Below are 24394 nucleotides of genomic sequence, written 5' to 3'. Positions count from 1 at the left end.
ATCGGATTAAAACAAATTATATATGTAAAGTGTTTAGAATTTCATCTAGTTTCATAATATGCCATTTTCATCCCATGTTAAAATGCTTAAAATGCTGTTTGTTTAATTTTGCTTAGATAATATAATAAAATGGGTTATTTCATAACTAATTAACCGTAGCTCCGATTTTAATAAACTTTATATGTAAATGGGGTCTAAAAATGCATAGATTATCAAGGTGCACTTTATTTTCCTGTTTAACAACAATAAAATATGTTTTAGGGCAAAACAGTACCAAAACTAAAATATGCATATGGGGATTTTTCGGAATTGTTGTTTGTTGTTCCAGCCTCATTTAAACTTGCCTAGATAGGTAGCTTCATTATGCTTCATCTCTTGCCATGTTTAACAACATTTAATATGTTGGTAGCTTATATGAGATTAAACTAAATATGTCAATGTGGTGTTTTGTCAATATGCAACTCGTTGCATATTGAGCTCCACTTAATTTGTAGTATTGTTCGTTGCACTTTGCCATGCCATGCCTCATTAAACCGGACATGCATCATACTTGATTGTGCATCATGCCATGTTTATGCTTGTGCATTTTCCATGTTGTTTGTTACTTTCCGGTGTTGGTTCTTAGTTCCGGTAATGTTGCGATTGTGAGGATTTGTTCGACTACTCCCGTTCGTCTTCTTCATGGACTCGTTCTTCTTCCTAGCGAGATTTCAGGCAAGATGACCGCTACCCTAGATCTCACTACTATCATTGCTATGCTAGTTGCTTCGTTCTATCGCTATGCTGCGTTACCTATCTTTTTCTTATCAAACCTCCCAAATTGCCATGAACCTCTAACCTTTGACACCCTTCCTAGCAAACCGTTGCTTGGCTATGTTACCGCTTTGCTCAGCCCCTCTTATAGCATTGTTAGTTGCAGGTGAAGTTGAAGATTGATCCATGGTGGACAGGATTATGTTGGGATATCACAATATGTCTTATATTATTAATGCATCTATATACTTGGTAAAGGGTGGAAGGCTCGGCCTTATGCCCGGTGTTTTCTTCCACTCTTGCCGCCCTAGTTTCCGTCATACCGGTGTTATGTTCCCGGATTTTGCGTTCCTTATGCGGTTGGGTGATTTATGGGACCCCCTTGACAGTTCGCTTTGAATAAAACTACTCCAGCAAGGCCCAACCTTGGTTTTACCATTTGCCTCACCACCACCTATACCCTTCCCTTGGGTCGGCCAACCCGAGGGTCATCTTTATTTTAGCCCCCCCGGGCCAGTGCTTGTCTAAGTGTTGGTCCGAACTGAGCTGCCTGCGGGGCCACCTCGGGGCAACTTGAGGGTTGGTTTTACTCGTAGCTAGTCTCATCCGGTGTTGCCCTGGGAACGAGATATGTGCAGCTCCTATCGGGATTTGTCGGTGCATCGGGCGGCTTTGCTGGTCTTGTTTTACCATTGTCGAAATGTCTTGTAAACCGCGATTCCGAGCCTGATCGGGTCTTCCTGGGAGAAGGTATATCCTTCGTTGATTGTGAGAGCTTATCATGGGCTAAGTTGGGACACCCCTGCAACGTATAATCTTTCGAAAGCCGTGCCTGCGGTTATAGGCAGATGGGAATTTGTTAATGTCCGGTTGTAGATAACTTGACACTTGACTTAATTAAAACGCATCAACCGCGTGTGTAGCCGTGATGGTCTCTTTTCGGCAGAGTCCGAGAAGTGAACACGGTTTTGGGTTATGTTTGACGCAAGTAAGAGTTCAGGATCACTTCTTGATCATTATTGGTTGACGACCGTTCCTTTGCTCTCTTCTCGCTCTTATTTGCGTATGTTAGCCACCATATATGCTTAGCCGCTGCTGCAACCTCACCACTTTACCCCTTCCTTTCCCATTAAGCTTTGCTAGTCTTGATACCCATGGTAATGGGATTGCTGAGTCCTCGTGGCTCACAGATTAATACAACAACAGTTGCAGGTACAGGTTATGCAAAGATCATGATGCAAGAGCGATGCTTGCTTGCGTTGAGTTCTTCTTCTGCTTCTTCTTCGATCAGGGATAGGTTCCAGGTCGGCAGCCTGGGCTTGCAGGGTGGATGTCGTTGAGTTTCTGTTTGTGTTTCATCCGTAGTCGGATGGTGCTCTTCTGTAAGATGATGTTGTATTCATGTGGCATTGTATGCCTTATGTATGTATCCCCATCTATTATGTAATGTTGATGTAATGATATCCACCTTGCAAAAGTGTTTCAATATGCGGGTCTATCCTTGGTGGGACCTTCGAGTTCCTTTTGGATAGGGTCGCATATTGGGCGTGACAACAGGTCAGTAGAGCAGATGGACTTGAGTGAGGGCACTAGTCCCTCAACCTCAGATGAAGGGAGCAGAAGTACTCCTAGCAATTCGCCTAAGGCTGCAACTAGGCAAAGGAGGAAAAGAACCTCAGATTCAGAGGATGAAGATTACAAAGCTGAGGAAGATGAGGCTACTTCCAAGAAAGTGGTGCTCAAGAAGGAATATGGCTCAACAAAGGATATAAAGCCAGGCATGAAGATTAAATGGCCTGCAAGAAGACAACCTATGCCCAAGGCCAGAGCATCAACTCAACTGCCTGAAAATCCTTTCCCAAAGAGCCAGCTGATGAAAGCAAGAAGAGGAAGGAAAGTGTCAAGAAGACCATGGCCAGAGTTGTTGGGCAACCTTCCATGATGGAAGAGGAAGAGCTTTCTGCACCAGCACCAAAGGCACCAAAGCTTATGGGTGATGCTATTAAATCTGGGGCTGCAACATCTAAGCCCAAGGAAGCACCCAAATCTACCCCCAAGGCCAAGTCTGCACCAAAGAGGAATACCAAGAGTTATTCCAGCTGCTGAGAAGAACAAGGCCCCAGTGCCTGAGGTTGCTGAGGATGAAGATGAAGAAGGACAGGTTCTAAGGAAGCTCAAGCCAAAGATACCAGATCACAATGATGCCCATCCTGTGGCTGAGGACATGAACATCAGAAAAGACTCAGGATTGAGGATATGGAGGATGGGAGATCCATATGCCACAAGGAGAAGAACTGCTGTTGATTATAGGTTCCATACAAAGGAACAACAGGACTTCTATGAGACAATCTTATTGGACAAGAAGCCCATAGTCTGTGACATGAGGTGGGTTGACTGGAAATTCATCAAGGAAAATAAACATCACTATCCTGGAGTGCAAGACAACTTTGTTGCTTGTGGAGTTGCAGATTTTGTTGGACAGAAGTTCACCACCTGGAATGATGAACTTATCATGCAATTCTACTCCACATCACATTTTTACCCAGATGGAAGAATTGTTTGGATGTCTGAAGGTACAAGGTACCAATCCACTGTAGAAGAATGGGCAAAACTGATAAATGCCCCAAAGGAAAATGATGATGATCTGGATGTATATGCCAAGAAGAAAATGGGACACAATACCATGGCACACATGTACAAGGAGATCCCAGACAAAGCCCTAGAGACTTTCACTTTTGGATCAGTCCATTTTCTGTTGTCAGGCCTGCCTACTATCAATTGGATTCTGAGGCACACTTTGTTTCCCAAGTCAGGTGACCACAACATGATCAGAGGGCATGCCATCAATATGTTGCATTTATTTGATGTGCCACAAAAATTCGAAGTCATGAGCCTTATAGTTGAAACCATAAAGAGGACTGCAGCAGATCATAAGAGGAGCTATGGATATGCCCCTCAGATTCAAGAATTGATAAACTCAAAGATGGGCACAGGAAAATATCAATTGGATAGGGAACACTTTCCACTTTATCCAGACTTTGAGGACAATGAGGTTGTCATGAATGAAGATGATCCCTCATCAGTTCAAGCTCAAGAGAAGAAGGAGAAGGCAAGGAAGGAGAAGGCTGCCAAGATGCCAACTCAAGAGGAGGCATCTGAGTATTTCTTGAAAACCAAACGGGAGCAGCTTGGTTACTTGACAGCATCATCTCTGAGGATTGAGAAATGGTTGGCCACCCTAACTCAAAACTAGGAGAGTCTAGAAAGAATCATGGAACAAAAATTCTACGATCTTGATGTCAAGGTAACTGAGATTCAGTCAGTTGTGGAGCAGCTGCAGGATGACATGCAGGAGAGGAAGGGAAAGACTACCACCAATGTGTTTGCCAGACTGCCCAGAGCCCAGAGGTCAGTTGCAGTGCTAGTGACAGACACTAGAGCAACAACTTCAGCACCAGCCACTGCACCTTCAGCTCCAGTGCAACCAGCTTCAGCATCAACTCCAGCACCCTCTACATCAACTGAAGCCTTCATCCTTGGAGCTATCAGGACACCACCACCAGAAGATCAAGCCTGAGAGTCGATCTAGCACTATGCATTTTCTATGAACTTTTTGGTAACTTGTTGCCAAATGGGGAGAAAAATTTATAGATCATAAGCTTCGAGAGAGAGAGAGTGTGTGTGTGTGTGTTGCTTTTGTTCTCTCTTGCTTTATTTGGTGGTTTTTCAATCTTTGTTTGCTTTTGGTTGAGATACTATGCTTGTGAGACATTGATGATCATGTGTTTGATCATAAGCTACACTTATGCATGCTTGATATTATCCTATCTATCTTATGTGATCACTCACTATGCTTGGTGATGAGTGCATGTATTCATTGTTTATTATTTTGAGCGCTCCACCAAGATGTATGTGACATGGAAGAGTAACCCATGAGCCTAATTCATTGTGCATTTGCAGTCCAAAGCAAATCTAAAACTATGCATAAATTTAGGGGGAGCTCTTGCTTATCACATACTTCTCAAAGCGACGATGTTATTTAAAATTTATTATCATTTGTCGAAGCTTTGATCTATATGTTGTCATCAATTACCAAAAAGGGGGAGATTGAAAGTGCAACTATCCCTAGGTGGTTTTGGTAATTCATAACAACATATAGCTCATTGAGCTAATGCTATTCCAAGACTATTATTTCAGGAAAGCTCAATGAATGGCATGGCATGGATGATGAAAGTGGATCCCTCAAAATACTAAGGACAAAGGATTGGCTCAAGCTCAAAATCTCAAGACTCTTCATTTTACATTTTAGTGATCCAAGATCACATTGAGTCTATAGGAAAAGCCAATACTATAAAGAAGGGATGAGGTGTTGCTTAATGAGCCTCTTGCTTCATGTGCTTAGTGATATGCTCCAAAACCCTCAACTACTTTCCCACATCCACAAATGACCTAAACCTAAAGCCAAAATCGGTCACGCCGATTCTTCCAATCCGGCGCCACCGATTCCAAAAGTCATAGCCACTGCCACAAACCCTAAGCAAATTGGTCTTACCGATAGGGATCTCGGTCTCACCGAGATGGTATTGTAATCTCTCTATTTCCCTTCGTAACGTTTCGGTCTAACCGAAGTGAGCGATCGGTCCCACCGAGATTGCAATGTAAACTCTCTGTTTCCTTTTTGTAACATTTCGGTCTCACCAAAAAGAGCAAATCGGTCCCACCGAGTTTACCTGACCAACTCTCTAGAAAGCTTATTACCAAAATTGGTTTCACCGAGTTTGTGTAATAGGTCCTATCGAGATTACGTTATGCCCTAACCCTAACCGAATCAGTCTCACCGAGATGCATGTCAGTCCCACCGAAATTCACTAATGGTCACTAGGTTTACTAAATCGGCCCGACCGAGTTTAACGATTCGATCCCACCGAGTTTGGTAAATTGTGTGTAACGGTTAGATTTTGTGTGGAGGCTATATATACCCCTCCACCTCCTCTTCATTCGTGGAGAGAGCCATCAGAACGAACCTACACTTCCAACTTACCATTTCTGAGAGAGAACCACCTACTCATGTGTTGAGGCCAAGATATTCCATTCCTACCGTATGAATCTTGATCTCTAGCCTTCCCCAAGTTGCTTTCCACTCAAACCCTCTTTCCACCAGATCCAAATCCTATGAGAGAGAGTTGAGTGTTGGGGAGACTATCATTTGAAGCACAAGAGCAAGGAGTTCATCATCAACGCACCATTTGTTACTTCTTGGAGAGTGGTGTCTCCTAGATTGGCTAGGTGTCACTTGGGAGCCTCCGACAAGATTGTGGAGTTGAACCAAGGAGTTTGTAAGGGCAAGGAGATCGCCTACTTCGTGAAGATCTACCGCTAGTGAGGCAAGTCCTTCGTGGGCGACGGCCATGGTGGGATAGACAAGGTTTCTTGTTCGTGGACCCTTCATGGGTGGAGCCCTCCGTGGACTCGCGTAGCCGTTACCCTTCGTGGGTTGAAGTCTCCATCAACGTGGATGTACGATAGCACCACCTATCGGAACCACGCCAAAAACATCCGTGTCTCCAATTGCGTTTGAATCCTACAAACCCTTCCCTTTACTTTCTTGCAAGTTGCATGCTTTAATTTCCGCTGCCTATACACTCTTTGCATGCTTGCTTGAATTGTGTGATGATTGCTTGACTTGTCCTAAAATAGCTAAAATCTGCCAAACTCTAAAATTTGGAAAAGGTTAAGTTTTTATTGGTCAAGTAGTCTAATCACCCCCCTCTAGACATACTTCAAGGTCCTACAACCGCATACTCGACCGCTCGTGTCAAATTCACAGCACCCCTAAAAAACCATCCAACCACACTAACAGAGAATGCTGGGTGTTCAAACAGGCCGGCAAGTTGAATGCCGAAAACAGGGACAAGGGGCTGCATAGCAAGGACGAAGAGGAGCCCCGGCGGCCGAACACAGGGGGACAAAAGAAATTTCCTCCCCAAGTGAAAACGGTAAATATAAACTATGCCACCCACATTCCCAAGCGGGAAACAAAAGCATGCACTACAGGACGTGTGTGCAATGGAGCCAGTCACCCCAAAGTTCAACCCATGGTCATCCTGCCCGATCACTTTTGATCCCAGGGATCATACTACCAGTATCTGTCATGGCGGTTCAGCCGCATTGGTCATCGACCCAATCATTAACGGATTCCACCTCATGCGAGTCCTCATGGACGGTGGCAGCAGCCTGAACCTGCTTTATCAGGACACAGTGTGCAAAATGGGCATCGATCCCTCAAGGATCAAACCCACCAAAACCACCTTTAAAGGTGTAATCCCAGGTGTAGAGGCCTGTTGTACATGCTCAATAACACTATAAGTGGTCTTCGGATCTCCGGATAACTTCCGGAGCGAGGAGTTAATCTTTGATATCGTCCCTTTCTGTAGTGGCTATCATCCACTACTTCGACGAACCGCATTTGCTTGATTCAATGCAGTACCACACTATGCATACCTCAAGCTCAAGACGCCAGGACCTCGCGGGGTTATAACAGTCAATGGAAACACAGACCACTCTCTCCGTATGGAGGAGCACACTACGGCCCTCACAGCAAAAGTACAAAGTAGCCTTCTTCGGCAGACCGTCAACTCGGTGTTAAAAACCTAGGACACCATTAAGCGAGTTTGAACTACTCTACAACAGGATCGTCCGGCGCCACTAGAGCTCGACTAGCAATTCGGCCTCCGTCCTAGTCCCATCCAGGTGGCATTTGTGCCGCGCATACACAATTACACAATCGAAATACGATGGGCATAGGCGGAGGCACGACGACGATGCGGTCCACAGTGCGGCTCAACCATCACGAGACCTGCATACGTTTATCATCTTCTTTCTTTTTCAGGACCCTACTTTCGAGCAGCCCCTTCAGAGAACCTGATCATCGGAATCATCATGGGAGGGAAAAACCAAGGAGTCAAGAGGCTTTGCATACAAGGGAATACCCAGGTGGTCTCTGTTAACGATCGTTATACCTGTTTTACATACCCACACGCAGCCTGCCCTTGGATAGGACATGTCAAATAGTACTATTTTTGCTTATCGCATTACTTGTACACATACGTTTGACATATTATTTAAATAACAACGGGAAACAATATACAACATTAGCTTATTATTACTTTCTTCATATTTTCCCTTGACGGATTACTTAATATTGCACCCGTACACCTTGGTACGTTCAGTTTGCCAGGGGCTTTATTACGCCCCATAACACGGCAAGAAAAGTCCAAAAACTTTCGACAATGCGGCACCCCGAACTTATAGCATTATATGCATCAGCTCTGAATCATGTCTTGGGTCAATAGTTGGGTTTACCCGGCTCCCTTGTTTTGGTACCTTACATTCCGTTATATCGGCTAAGGAAGTGCAGGGAGAACTACTGCGATTGTGTGTCGGTTCTTCCGAACGAGCACCTCAGTAGAGAAAGCCGAAAACTGACTGTCATGATACGACGAGAGCTGGTCGCTATTCGAGAGGTCCTAAATCCTTAAAGATTTTTTCTGCTTCAGGCGAGGAATCGGCCTTGTCCGATTTAGGCGTGTATAGCTCCCCAAGTTCGGCCTTCCGAATACTAGGGGCTTCGCCGAAATTTAAAATTGTAGACTTCTATGGCTAAGTGAGAGTGATAAAGTTGAATAGTCCGATTGCCTTGTTCGCTATGCTAAACACCTCCTTAAAGGACCAAAAATTTGGATAAAGAGTGTTTGGGTTTTCAACGAACACCCCAGTACTAGTTACACGGGGGTGGAAGCCGACGACTGGCCAACTTTCAGAATTTTATAAACGGCTGCACAAAAGGTAATATTTTAAATCAAAAAGCGTTATATAGCGCACACGAACTCGTTTTCATGTTACAAGACGACATGAGTACATTCACTCGAAAATTACATCCTTGGTACATTCATCGGCCACAAGGCGGGCGCCTTTCATCACGCCGTCATAATACTTCTCGGGGTAACGATGCGCCTTGCCCTCCGACGGTCCATCCTTCACCAGCTTCTCTGCATCCATTTTGGCCCAATGCATTTTCGCGTGGGCAAAGGCCTGGCGTGCACCCTCAATACAGACGGTGTGCTTAATAACTTCCAGCCGTGGACAGGCATTTACCATCCGCTTTATAAGGCCGAAGTAGCTCTCTGGTAGGGGCTCGCCAGGCCACAGCCGGACTATAAAGTCCTACATGGCCAGTTCGGCCGCCTTGTGGAGTTCGACCAATTGCTTCAGTTAGTCACTCAAGGGCATTGGGTGTTCGGCCCCAACATACTGGGACCAGAACAACTTCTCCGTAGAGCTCCCCTCTTCAGCATGGTAGAACTCTGTGGCATCCGATATGCTGCGTGGCAGATCTGCGAATGCCCCTGGAGAGCTCTGAATTTGGGTAAGTAAAAGAAATGTCTCCTCCACATGCTTGCTTTGCATAACGAATGCCTTACCCGCCGCTATCTTTTTGGCCGCCTGGATCTCCTGGAGGGCCTTTTGGGCTTCGGCCTTGGCGTCTTTCGCGCTCTGGAGGGCCTTCGCAAGCTCAGACTCTTGCGTCTTGAAGTCATGCTCCAAGGACTCGAATTCTTTACCGAAGTCCTGGAGCTCTTATTGTACCTCCCTTACCCGAGCATCCTGTTTTTCACGCTCGGTGCGCTCCTTGGCCGCCTTGTCTTCGGCCTCAGATAGCGCTTTCTTCAGGGCTGCCACTTCGGTCGTGGCCCCTATTAAAAATCATGATGCTTTTGTTAGCATCACCAATTTTTCTTCCTTGATATGACACACGGACGGGGTATCACTTACCTTCATTCTCTTTGAGCTGCCTCTTCGTGAGGCTGAGCTCTTCTTCGATCTACTTCAGGTCCCGCTTGAGTCCGGCGAACTCCGCAGTATGAGCGGCAGCGGCCAGCAGCAACGCCTGCTTATTCACATAGACATTTACTGTTAGACTTCTGCGGATAAAAGTTGACCCTTCGTTTGGCTTTTCTTTCCGAACACCACACAAAGTATCAGGGGCTACTATCTATCGGGTGATATTTTCTTACGGGTTTGATTACTTACATCAAAGCCTGTTAGGAGGCTGGTGCAGGCTTCGGTCAATCGCTTTTGGCGGACCGAACCTTCTCAATCACCGTACTCATAAGAGTACGCTGCTCTACGTCAATGGAAGCGCCACGAAGCACTTCCAGCAAATTATCCAATGCCTCCGGCTGGATGGAGGTCATCGCCAAGGCAGGCTCGCCCCCCTGGTGAGGGGCTGCCTACTTGAATCCAAAACCTTTGGAGGTTCCGGTGTAGTATCCGGCTGGGAGCCAGACTTGTTGCGGCTCCCGACAGTGCAATCCATGGGGATCTTACCCCCCCCCCCCATGTGCCCGGCGTCTGGGATTTTGCCTTGGGGCGTCTCCAGAACCGTCGCCCCCTGTTCCAGTATCCTTTGGGACAACACCTCGATGTCATGCGTGGGCCATGGGGAGGTGGCCGTCGGGAGTGAATCGCTATTCATCTTCGATTCACTCAAGGACCCATCTGAAGAGGATACCTCGAGGTGGGACCCGGCCGGACTGCATATGCTTGTTCGGCGTTATAACAAACAATGAAGCTAAGATGCATTAAACGTACCATAGAGTACGGATACTTACGATTTCACCAGGGGCTTGCCCCTAGGCAACCACTCCTCCTTCCTGTATGCGGCCGTGGTGGAGTAGTCCGGAAGGGATGTCTTTCCCTTCTTAGGCGTCCTAGCCTCCCCCTGTGGGTCGGCTTTTCTCTTCTTCTCCTCCCCATTTCTGTGGGGGGAATCTGCCTCGGCATCCTCGGACGACGAATCTATTAAGGCCCTGCACCGGAGACCTTTCGTGGTCCCCGTGGCCACCTTCTTGGACCCTTCAGCCTACCCAGATGGGGAGGTCTTCCTTTTATTCTCCTCCCTGGTCGGAGGAGGAATGTCCTCTCCCTCCCCCTCGTCTTCGAACGAGGCATCCGGTGTAGCCTTGCACTGGAGACCTTTCCTGGTCCCCGTAGCCTTCTTTTCAGCCTTCTTATCTGGCACCTTGTAAGGTGCCGGAACCAGCATCTCCATCAGGAGTGCGGTTGCTGGATCTTCGGGCAGCGGAGCCGGACCGTCGATCCACTCCGCCGTCGCCACATAATCTTGTTTTGTCAGCATGGTGGCTTAAAATCCTCCCACAAATATACTGGGAAAGGCACGTTTTGTGATATTTAGAGAGCCTACCAGATTGGAGGAGTGCTTTGCGCTGAGTCCGCGGTCCTCAGAAGTGGGAGGAGGTACTTCGACGGCCTTGAACATCACCTTCCAAACGTCTTTATGCGTCATGTCGAAGAGCTCTCGTAGCGTCTGTTGTTCGGCCGGATCGAACTCCCACATATTGAATGCCCGTCTTTGACACGGGAGGATCCGGTAGAAGAGCATGACCTGGACCATGTTGACAAGCTTGATCTTATTGTCTATCATATATTTGATACAGTTCTGGAGTCCGGTCAGCTCCGCAGGTATGCCCCAGTCCAGGCCCTTCTTTTCCTAGGAGGTGAGCAGCATGGGGATGCCGGATCGGAATTCGGGGGCCGCCGCCCAGTTGGCATCGCGTGGCTCGGTGATGTAGAACCACCCGATTGCCACCCCTTCACGGTCTCCACAAAGGAGCCTTCAAGCCAGGTAACATTGGGCATCTTGCCCACCATGGCACCTCCGCACTCTGCTTGCTGGCCGCTCACTATCTTTGGTTTCACGTTGAAGATTTGTAGCCATAGGCCGAAGTGGGGCTTGATACGGAGGAAGGCATCGCACACGATGATAAACGCCGAGATGTTGAGGACGAAATTTGGGGCTAGATCATGAAAATCTAGCCCATAGTAAAACATGAGCCCGTGGACAAATGGGTGAAGTGGAAATCCTAGTCCGCGGACGAAATGAGAGAGGAACACTACTCTCTCTCGAGATTTCAGAGTGGGGGTGATCTGCCCCTTCGCCAAAGCCTGTGCGTGATGTTCGCGGCCAAGTATCCGGCCTCCCGAAGCTTGGTAATGTCCTCCTCCGTAACGGAGGAGGCGATCCCCTTGCCTCCTACTCCGGACATGTTGCGAATGGTCTTATGGAGAAGGTGAGAATTTGGGCGCTCGAGCTCGAGGGTGCGAGAATGGATGAGTAAAGGAGGAAGAAGGCGTGGGTGAAAATGGGGGATCCTTATCTCTTTATAAAGGCGGTAGAAACTGTGCGCTTCCCCACTTGCCTGTTAAAATCACTTATTTTCCAAAGCGCCATGATCGATGGCACGGTTGGGTTACCCATACCCGTATTGATGAGAATCCCATGATAAGGGGACACGATCTCTGCTTCGACAAGACGTGCCAAGAAAACCGCCTCGCAATATGTGCGGTGGCTGGTTGAGAAGAAAACGGTTCGAATAATGACCGGGCCATGGTGTGATGTCACGCTATGTAAAGTTGTCAGCAGATTAGATTCGTGGGATATTGTTCTCTCTATGGTGGTATGTGAAATTTGTTTTGCAGTGCCGGACACGATTTAAGTGTTGGAAATTTATTTTGGAGTATTCGGAGATGGAACCCGCCTTGCAATGCCGAAGACAATCTGCACGCGGGACTCATCATTATTGAAGCCTGGTTCAGGGGCTACTGAGGGAGTCCTGGCTTAGGGGGTATCCAGACAGCCGAACTATATATTTTGTTCAGACTGTTGGACTATGAAGATACAAGATTGAAGACTTCGCCCCGTGTCCGGATGGGACTCTCCTTTGCGTGGAAGGCAAGCTTGGCGATTCACATGTTAGATCTCCTTCTCTGTAACCGACTCTGTGTAACCCTAGCCCCCTCCGATGTCTATATAAACCAGAGGGTTTAGTCCTTAGGACAAGAAGAACAATCATATTCATAGGCTAGCTTCTAGGGTTTAGCCTCTACGATCTCGTGGTAGATCAACTCTTGTCATACTCATATTATCAAGATCAATCAAGCAGGAAGTAGTGTATTACCTCCATCAAGAGGGCCCGAACCTGGGTAAACATCGTGTCCCCCGCCTCATGTTACCATTAGTCTTAGACGCACAGTTCGGGGCCCCCTTCCCGAGATCCGCCGGTTTTGACACTGACAACGACCCCGAGCCTCGGCGAGATGTCACGGAGCTTCGCCTCTCTCCGCTGCGTCGCTTGGGTCATGCCACTGGAGACGAAGGGCTGAACATCGAGCGGATCAAGCTCATCTCTATCTTCTCCGTCGCCGGTGACCGCCATCGTCTTTGACATCCCCTGCTGCTACAAAGCCATCGAGGGATTTTCTTAGCCGCACAGTGAGCTCCGCCTCTCCTCCCTCCTCTTCCTGCTCGCCTTCGGGCCCATGCACGACCGCCACCACAACAGTCCTCTGGACCCCGCCATTGCTGCCGTTGTCATGCTCCCAAGCTGTTACGAGCTCGCCGACTACCCTGGCGTGCTCCTCATGCACCGTGGACCCCACATAGATGGTTAGTTTGGCTGCTTGCATGCTCTAACACTGAACCCACTCGAGCCCGGACTCCGGCGCCATTTCTGCTCGTCGCCGGCACTGTTTTGGTCATTCTCAGCCCTAGTCGTCGCCTCCATCTTGCGTACGATGTCGAGCCGCGACGAACGCACCTAGCTACCAACCTAGAAACCCCCTGTGCGCGAAACCCGACCTCTCTCCCGATGGGCGCCGCCGCGGGAGGCTTGTCTGAGCAACTCTAGTAGCCGGCTCCAACGTGGCTGGCCTGGGGCCACCCCAGAGCCAGTGCTAGTGGGCCCTGCGGGTCCGAGTTGACTGGGTTGACCCAATAAACTGCTGACCGTGTACCCAGTGACACTGACACGCGGGCCCCACAGTATATCTAGATTAATTAAAACGTTTTATAATTAAAACTTAATTAGTTGTACTAATTAGTCCATGACAGGTGGGGCCTACCTGCTAAATAACTCTGTTTAGCTAAAATAATCATGTGTTAAAGCCACTGTCGCTGACTAGTGGGACCCACTAGACCCACAGGTCAGGTTTGACCTGGTCAATTGACATGTTGACCTGCTGAATTCAGCATTGCATCATGTTGATGTCATAATTCCCTAATTCTGTTAATTTAAATAAATTCAGAAAATGCATAAAACTTTGATAAATTATAGAAAATAAACCGTAGCTCGGATAGAAAAACTGTATATATGAAAGTTGCTCAGAACAACGAGACAAATCTGATCGTGTTGTCTGTTTCTATGTCAGAACCCTCTACGGAGGTGAACCCATAACTTTTAGCCTGGTTCCGTTAGATGAATAGTGCATATACACCGGTTATTAAATCCAACTTTAATCCTAAAGTAACTAACTGACTTAGACATATATTTAGGCAACCCTGCACTGCACGTTAGCATAGCATACTCTATGTTGCATATGATTACTGTGTATTTATTTGTTTCTTCCCCCTCTTCTCTCCTATAGACTCGGAGACCGATGTTGTCCCTGTGATCGACTACATCACCGACGACACCAGTGATGACCCTGTCTTTGTCGCTGAGCAACCAGGCAAGCACCCCCCCCCCTTTTGAGCATACCCATATCGCCTACTCTATATCTCTTATGCTTGCATTAGAATCTGCTGCTACTATTGTTATCCTATTTCTGCTGCATAGCCTGTTTATTGTAACCTGCTGTTGTTACCTACCTACCTATCCTAAACTGTTTAGTATAGGATGGGTAGAGACCCATCAGAGACCCCCACTTTGTCTCGACTACCCTGCTGGATTATCAGAAGACCCGATCAACGAGATTGAAGACCAGGCCCCGGCAGCGCACATCACTTTCCCCTTAGTTGCTCGACACTATTGGGTTACTATCGAGTGGTGAGGGTGATACCTCATTAGCACTTCTGATGTTAACCTTGTAGGTTAGTTCATCGGTTATGGTCATCGAGGGTGATTCCTCCTTCTTCACTCCCGATAACGACACTGCCATGCAACTCCACAAGAGTGGACCTCAAGGGTGATTCCTCCTTCTCCACTCCCGATAATGACACTGTTGTGCAACTCCACAAGAGTGGACCTCGAGGGTGATTCCTCCTTTGTTCACCTTGACGATGACATCAGGTGGAATTCCATCGAGGGTGATTCCTCAGGGTTCCCTTGGTGTTAGACACACGGTTACTATGGTTACTATGACTTTACACTGAACAATGTTACTAAAGACGGTTCGGCCCTGAGGGGTACCCGGGCAAGCATATTTGTGAGTGATGAGGGGTCGGTTTGACCAGGAGGGTGCCCGCGAGATAATTATGAGGCGTGGCCAGGCATTCTTAGCCCTTGCCTCAAGTCCTCGAGACGGGGTGATGGGGTCACATCTTCCGTGAGTCTCTCCTTGTTACCACACGCTCCTAATCCACTACGATTTGGATATTTGATCCGAGGGGCCTCTGGCGTGATAGCACTAACCATCACGTGGGCATAGTATGGGTGTTCTGCATCGTATACATCAGCTGAAGTTTAATAGACGACAGCGACTGAGAGGCGCGCGCCGGGTTGGACTGCGTAAGCAACTGCCTTTTTAAGGAGGTACCTTGGTCTGCTCACCGGGCTCCCACGCAACATGAAGGAGTTCCCGGAGTGATGGCCCAAGACCCCTGGGGGCATAGGTATAGTGCGGCGTGCTAATCTCTCTATTAGGCCTAGGCCGGGCTGAGGCGTATCGTTTGGCCAAGGCCGGGCATGACCCAGAAAAGTGTGTCCGGCCGGAGTTAATCGAGCATGGTGGGTAAGTTGGTGCACCCTTGCAGGGAAGAAAACATATATCGATAGCCTGCCCTACTGAATGAGTCCCGGATTAGGGGGTGTTCGGATGGCCGGACTATGACCTTTGGTCGGACTCCCGGACTATGAAGATACAAGATTGAAGACTTCATCCCGTGTCCGGATGGGACTTTCCTTGGCGTGGAAGGCAAGCTTGGCGATACGGATATGTAGATCTCCTCCCATTGTAACCAACTCTGTGTAACCCTAACCCTCTCTAGTGCCAAGATAAACCGGAAGGTTTTAGTCCGTAGGACGAACAACAATCATACCATTGGCTAGCTTCTAGGGTTTGGCCTCTCTGATCTCGTGGTAGATCTACTCCTGTACTACCCATATCATCAATATTAATCAAGCAGGAGTAGGGTTTTATCTCCATCGAGAGGGCCCGAACCTGGGTCAAAACATCGTGTCCCTTGTCTCCTGTTACCATCCGCCTAGACGCACAGTTCGGGACCCCCTACCCGAGATCCACTGGTTTTGACACCGACATTGGTGCTTTCATTGAGAGTTCCTATGTGTCGTCACCTTTAGGCCCGATGGCTTCTTCGATCATCAACCACGACGCGGTCCAAGGTGAGACTTTTCTCACCAGACAGATCTTCGTATTCGGCGGCTTTGCATTGTGGGCCAATTCACTACGCTCCTGGCCATCAGGTCAGATTTGGAAGTTTAAACTACACGGCTAACATCCGCCGAGACTTGATCTTCGATGGATTCGAGCCACAGCCGAGCGTGCCGCACTGTCACGATGGGCATGATCTAGCTCTACCGCCATGCAGTGCCCAGAGCGCCGCTCAGGTGTCCGCTCTGACCCTTTGCTCGGATCCGACTGCGCCGGTCGAGGACGGGTGGCTAGACGATGCCTTGGGGGCTGCAATCTCTACGGCGATCGAGCCGAACACCAATCTTGTCCTTCGCGGAGCTCGTGACTCCAAGGTGCCGGACTCCTTTCCAGACTCCGAATATTCCGCACCCCTCCCGATCGAACCCAATTGGGCTCCGATCATGGAGTTCACCGCCGCGGACATCTTTCAACACTCGCCCTTTGGTGACATCCTGAATTCACTAAAGTCTCTCTCTCTATCAGGGGAGCCCTAGCCGGACTATGGTCAGCAAGGTTGGGATGTGGACGATGAAGAAATTCGAAACCCACCCACCACCCACTTCATAGCCACTGTCGACGATTTAACCGACATGCTCAACTTTGACTCCGAAGACATCGACGGTATGGACACCGATGAAGGAGACGACCATGAACAGCGCCTATAGGGCACTGGAAAGCCACCTCGTCATATGACATATACATGGTGGACACCCCAAAAGAAGGGGATGGCGATGGAACAACGGAGGATGACCCCTCCAAGAAACAGCCTAAGCGCCAGCGTCAGCGGTGCCGCTCTAAATCCCGCCGAAGCAAAAACGGCGAGTCTGGCACTGGAGACAATAACACCCCGGACAGTGCCGAAGAGAACCCCCTCCAGCAGGATTCAGCGCAGGAGGATGGAGAAGCCAGCCCTCATGAGAGAGCGGCAGACAGAGAGGTCGAGGACGATAATTACATGCCTCCCTCTGAAGACGAAGCAAGCCTCGACGACGACGAATTTGTCGTGCCTGAGGACCCCGTCGAACAAGAGCATTTCAAACGCAGGCTCATGGCTACGGCAAGCAGCCTCAAGAGAAAACAGCAGCAGCTTAGAGCTGACCAAGACTTGCTAGCCGACATATGGACGGAAGTCCTCGCTGCCGAAGAGTACAAACTCGAACGCCCTTCCAAGAGCTACCCAAAGCGCAGACTGCTACCCCAACTAGAGGAGGAAGCAACTAAACCTACATCACCAGCGTATGATGCGGCCGATCGGCCACCCCGTGGCCGCGATAGAGAGGCCTTTCGGCCCTCAACTCAAGCCGCACCCCGGCGCCGCTCAAAAAGTACCAAGGCACGGGGAAACACGCCAGACCTGCAAGACATATTGGAGGACAAGGCAAGGCAAACAAGATCGATCTACGGATCGCGTGGGCTCCCCACTACACGTGACGATAACCGTCATGCCGGATATGACAAATACGGCCAGGCCGAACACAACAGACAAAGCTCATCCGAGCTACCTCGTGATATAGCCCAGTACAGAGGCGCCGCACACCCACTATGCTTCACAGGTGAAGTAATGGATCATCAAATCCCCGAGGGTTGTAAACCCGTAAACATCGAATCATACGATGGCACAACAGATCCTGTGGTATGGATCAAGGATTATCTCCTTCATATCCACATGGCCCATGGTGATGATCTACACGCTATCAAATACCTCCCACTCAAGCTTAAAGGACTGGCTCGACATTGGCTTAACAAATTGCCAGCAGATTCAATTGGTTGCTGGGAGGACCTGGAATCCGCATTCCTTGACAATTTCCAGGGCACCTATGTGCGACCACCAGACGCCGATGACTTAAGCCACATAATTCAGCAGCCAGAGGAATCGGCCAGACAATTCTGGACACGGTTCCTAACCAAGAAATATCAAATAGTTGACTGTCCAGACACAGAGGCCCTCGCAGCCTTCAAGCATAACATGCGAGACGAATGGCCTGCCCGGCACCTAGGACAGGAAAAGCCGAAATCCATGGCAGCCCTCACGACACTCATGACCCACTTTTGCGCGGGAGAAGACAATTGGCTAGCTCGTAGCAATAACATGACCAAGAGCCCTGGTAATTCGGATACCAAGGAAAACAATGGCAGGTCGCGTTGCAACAAGCACAAATGCCGCATTAACGGCGACAACACTGAGGATACGACAGTTAATGCCGGATTCAGAGGCTCTAAACCCGGTTAGCGGAAAAACCCATTCAAAAGAAGTACTACGGGCCCGTCCAGTTTAGACCGGATACTCGATCGCTCATGCCAGATACACGGCACCCCCGAACAACCAACCAATCACACCAACAGGGATTGTTGGGTGTTCAAGCAGGCAGGCAAGTTAAGTGGCTGAAAACAGAGACAAGGGGCTGCATAACGATGACGAGGAGGAGCTCCGGCCACCGAACAACAGAGGACAGAAGGGCTTTCCCCCACAAGTGCGGATGGTGAACATGATATACGCAACCCACATCCCCAAAAGGGAACGGAAGCATGCACTCAGGGACGTATATGTGTTGGAGCCAGTCGCCCCAAAGTTCAACCCATGGTCCTCCTGCCCGATCACTTTTGATCGAAGGGACCACCCCACTAGCATTCGTCATGGTGGATTCACCGCATTGGTCCTAGACCCAATCATTTACGGATTTCACATCACTAGAGTCCTCATGGACGGAGGCAGCAGCCTGAACCTGCTTTATCAGGATACAGTGCGGAAAATGGGCATAGATCCCTCAAGGATTAAACCCACAAAGACGACCTTTAAAGGCGTCATACCAGGTGTAGAGGCCAGCTGTACAGGCTCAGTTACACTCGAAGTGGTCTTCGGATCCCCGGATAATTTCCAAAGCGAGGAGTTAATCTTCGACATAGTCCCGTTCCGCAGTGGCTATCATGCCCTGTTCGGACGAACCGCATTTACAAAGTTCAATGCGGTGCCGCACTATGCATATCTCAAGCTCAAGATGCCAGGCCCTCGCGGAGTCATTACGGTCAATGGAAACACCGAACGCTCTCTCTGAACAGAGGAGCACACGGCGGCCTTTGCGGCGGAAGTACAAAGTAGCCTCTCAAGGAAATTCTCCAGTCCGGCTGTTAAGCATCCGGACACCGTCAAGCGCGCCCGGAGTAGCCTACAACAAGACCGTCTGGCACGTTCGGAGCTAGCATAGAAGTGCGGCCCCAACCCCAGCCCTCACAAGATTGCGAAACCAGTACCACGCGTACATAATTACGCTCTGGAAATACCGTGGGCATAAGGGGAGGGGCACAACCACGGCATGCCCAGAATGCGGCTCAACCGCACTAGGGGATCCCGATTTTTGTGATTTTTCTTTTTTTTTACTTTCAGGACTCCACTATACAGAAGACCTGTCCGACAATACAATCACCGAACACACGATGCAACAGCCAGGGAGACAGCAAGCCACGTCGAACGTCCAGGTGGGCTCTGTAACGAGCTAAATACCTATGTTACTTAAAGTCTCGCAGCTTGCCCCTGGAGGGGGACATGTCAAATAATCCCATCTCTTGCCTATCACACTATTTGCATCGTTCTGCTTTCATAGCAGCCCTCTAATAAACAATACATAGCTCTTGTCTATTATTGCATTCATTTTTTTATGTACATATTTTCAGCTATGACATTATGCAACCGTACACTTTGGTACGGCCAATACACCAGGGGCTTAAGTTCCCCAAAATACGGTGTGAGAAGACCGAACACTCTCATGAGTGTGGCACCCCGAACTTATAGCATTATATGCATCGGCTCCGAATCATGTCTTGGGTAAATAGTTGGGTTTGCCCAGCTCCCATGTTTTGGTACCTTACGTTCCGCTATATCGGCTAAGGTAGCGCTGGGAGAACTACTGCGATTGTGCCCTAGTTGAGATGGGTTAACACCTCAGTAGAGAAAGCTAAAACTGACCGTCATGATAGGGCGAGAGCCGGTCGCTGTTCGCGAGGTTTTTCGAGTCCTTAAAGACTTATGCCGCTTAGAGCGAGGAGCTGGCTTTGTCCGGCCTAGGCGTGGATAGCACCCCGAACTTGGTCTTCTGAATACTAGGGGCTTCGCCGAAATTTAAAATTATAGAATTTTATGGCTAAGTGAGAGTGATAAAGCATTATAAGTCCGATTTCCTTGTTCGTTCTGCTGAGCGCCTCCCTCGACGGACCCAGGAATGGGAACAAGAGAGCTCAGGTTTATCCCGAACACCCCAGCACTCGTGGCACGGGGGTAGAAGCCGACGACTTGCATCTCCCAGATTTAATAAACGGATGCACATAAGGTAATATTTTAAATTCAAAAAGTGTTGCTTAGCGCATATGAACAAGTTTTCAGCGCACAGGATAAACACGAGCGAGTTTACTCAAAAATTACATCCCTGGTACATTCATTCGCCACAAGGCGGGCACCCTTCAGGACACCCTCATAATACATCTCGGGCCTGCGATGCTCCTTCCCCTCCGGTGGCCCTTCTATCACCAGCTTCTCAGCATCCAGCTTGCCCAGTGCACTTTAGCACGGGCAAAAGCCCTACGGGCGCCTTCGATGCATACAGAGCGCTTGATGATTTCAAGCCACGAATAGGCATCCACCAGCCGCCTCACCAGCCCGAGGTAGGTCTCAACCAGGACCTCCCCAGGCCACAGCTGGCCTATAAGGCCCTTCATAGCATGTTCGGACACCTTATGGAGCTCGACCAGCTGCTTCAGCTGGTCGCTCAAGGGCACCGGGCGTTCGGCCTCATCATACTGGGACCAGAACACCTTCTCCGTCGAGCTCCCTTCTTCGGCTCGGAAGAATGCGGCGGCGTCGGACACACTGCAGGGCAGATCTGCGAATGCTCCTGGAGAGCTCCGGATTCGGGTAAGTAACACGTAATTCACTTTCGCATGCTTGCTTTGCATAAAGAATGCCTTACCCGCCGCTATCTTTTTCATCGCCTCAATCTCCTGGAGGGCTTTTTGGGCTTCGACCTTGGTAGACTTGGCGCTTTCAAGTGCCGAGGCAAGCTCGGACTCTCGCGTCTTTTAGTCAAGCTCTAAACTCTCGTGTTTCTTCACGATAGCATCAAGCTCTTGCCGCACCTCCGCCACCCGCTGCCTCTTGTTTCTCTCGCTCGGTGCGCTCCATGGCCGCATTGTCTTAGGCCTTGGACAACGCTTCCTTCAGGGTCGCCACCTTGGTTGCGGCCCCTGTAACATTCACGTTGGTCCTGTCATTATTTGCAACTAGGTATTTTTATATATATTTACATAAGGCACTACCTACCTTCCTTGTCCTCGAGCTGCTTCTTGGCAAGGTCGTGCTCGTTCTCGGACCGCTCGAGGCTCTGCTTCAATGCATCGACCTCCGCAGTCAGTGCGGCAGAGGTCAGCAGCGCAGCCTGCATTCCCATATTGACATATTTCTATTAGACTCCTGCGTATATCTTTTTAGATCCTCAGTCCGGCTTTTCTTTCCGAACACCAAACTGAGCATTAGGGGCTACTGTCTATGCAATAACATTTTTACATGTTTTATAATAAATACCTCAAAGCCTGTTAGAAGGCTGGCACAGGCTTTTGTCAGCCCGCTCTTGGCGGACTGAACCTTCTCGATCACCGCACTCATAACAGCGCAGTGCTCCTCATCGATGGAGACGCCGTTAAGCACCTCCAGCAAATTGTCCGGCGCCTCCGGTTGGACAGAGGCCGCCGGTGTCGTAGGCTTGCCCTTTTTGTGAAGGGGCCGCCTGCCGGACTCCAGAACCACTGAATGTTCCGGTGCAGTGTCCGACCTAGGGACGGACTTAGATCCCTCCAGGGTTTTATCCCCTTCGGGCCTGGAGTCTGGGAGATTGCCTTGCTGCGCCTCTAGGACCACCTCCTCCTGGCTCAGCCCCTTTCGGGACTCCTCCTTGGCTTTGTCCGTAGGACGGAGGGAGGTAGCCGCTGGGAGTGAAAGACTATTCACATCCGACGAATCCAGGGAGCCGCTCGATGAATCGTCAAGCTGAGCCTTGGGCAGACTGCATGATTATATTCGGCGTCAGAAGGTACTGTGCAAATAAAGGAACACCATGAACTATTCTGGTATCTGGATACTTACGATTTGGCCAGGGGCTTGGCCCTGGATGGCCACTCCTCTCCGTCGTTGTCGGCGTCGGAGGCGTAGTCCGGAAGAAGGGTCTTCCCCTTCTTGGACCCTCCGGCCTCCCTAGTTGGGGTGGCCTTTCTTTTCTTTCCTCCCCCCGCTGGAGGGGGGAGGCTTCTTCTTCCTCCTCCTCGTCTTCGGAGGAGGAGTGCGCTTTGGGGTCGTCGGGCGATGAGTCCGAGACCACCAGGCGCCGGGTGCTCCTTCGAGTTCCCGTGGCCTTCTTCTTGGCCTTCTTCTCTGGCACCACGTGAGGTGTCGGAACCAGCAACTTTGCCAAGCGGGCGTCTGCTGGGCCTTCGGGCAAAGGAGCCAGACTATCGATCTGTCCAGCCTTCTTCTGCCAGTCCTATTAAAGGAATGGGAGTTTAGATCCCGCATAGAGTCAAACTATGAAAAACAATTACCCTGTAATGGGTAAACTAGGCTTACCGCGCTGGCTTGGCGCTTCACGCAGAATACGTGATCCTCGGTAATGGGAGGGTGAACCTCGGAGATCTTGAAAAGCACCTTCCAGGCATCTTCGTGCGTTGTGTCAAAGAGCCTGGACAAAGTTTGGTGCTAGGCCGGGTCGAATTCCCACAAATTAAAAGCCCGTCGTTGACACGGGAGGATCCGGCGAAAGAGCATGACCTGGACTACGGTGACAAGTTTAACCTTCCTGTCGATCAGGTTTGGAGTCCGGTCACCTCTGCCAGATTACCCCACGATAGGCCCGTCTCTTTCCATGAGGTGAGCCGTGTGGGGATGCCATATCAGAATTCAGGGGCCGCTGCCCATTCAGGGTCACGCGGCTCGATGATGTAGAACCACCCCGATTGCCACCCTTTGATGGTTTCCACGAAGGCGCCCTCGAGCCATGTGACGTTGGTCATCTTGCCCACCATGGCGCCTCCGCACTCTTCTTGCCGGCCGCCCACGACCTTCGGCTTGACGTTGAAGGTCTTTAGCCACAAGCCGAAGTGGGGTTTGATGCGGAGGAAGACCTCGCACACGACGATAAACGCCGAGATGTTGAGGATGAAGTTCGGGGCCAGATCGTGGAAATCCAGGCCGTAGTAGAACATGAGTCCCCGGACAAATGGGTCGAGAGGGAAGCCTAGTCCGCAGAGGAAATGGGGGAGGAACACCACCCTCTCATGGGTCCTCGGGGTGGGGATGAGCTGCCCCTCATCTGGGAGCCAGTGCGCAATGTTGTAAGACAGGTATCCGACCTTCCTCAGCTTCTTGATTTGCCCCTCCGTAACGGCGGAGGCCATCCACTTGCCTCCCGCTCCGGACATGATTGGAGAAGTTTGAGGTGGGAAGTGCGGACTTGGGCGCTGGAGCTCGAGTGCGCAGGAATAGATAAGCGAAGGAGGAGGAAGGTGTAGATGGAAAGGGTGTATTCTTATCCCCTTATATGGGCGGCCAAAATTATGTGCCCCCACCAGCCAAGTAAAACTCACTTATCTCTCAAGCGCCGCAATTAATGGCGCGGTTGGGTTACCCACGCCCGTATTGATGAGAATCCCAGAATAAGGGGACATGATCTCTGCTTTGACAAGATGTGCCAACGAAACCGCCTCGCTAAACGCGCTGAGGTGGGACAGTAAAACGATTCGAATAAAGGCTTGGCCGCGGAATGATGTCACGCTGCGGAATACGTCAGCAGATTAGATTTGTACGAATATTATTCTCTCTACGGTGGTATGTGAAACTTATTTTGCAGAGCCGGATACTATCCTTGTGTTCAACATCTTCTATGAAGTATTCGGAGGAGGAACCCGCCTTGCAATGCCAAAGAGAATTTGCGCGCCAGACTCGTCATCATTGAAGCCTGGTTCAGGGGCTACTGAGGGAGTCCCGGATTAGGGGCTACTGAGGGAGTCCCGGATTAGGGGTTGTCCGAATGGCCGGACTATGACCTTTGGCCGGACACTCGGACTATGAAGATACAAGATTGAAGACTTCGTCCCGTGTTCGGATGGGACTTTCCTTGGCGTGGAAGGCAAGCTTGGCGATACGGATATGTAGATC

The sequence above is a fragment of the Triticum aestivum genome, chromosome 2B (assembly GCF_018294505.1).
Source record: "Triticum aestivum cultivar Chinese Spring chromosome 2B, IWGSC CS RefSeq v2.1, whole genome shotgun sequence".
Taxonomy (NCBI): domain Eukaryota; kingdom Viridiplantae; phylum Streptophyta; class Magnoliopsida; order Poales; family Poaceae; genus Triticum; species Triticum aestivum.
The sequence above is the reverse complement of the archived record's forward strand: the minus strand, read 5'-3'. Positions refer to the sequence as shown.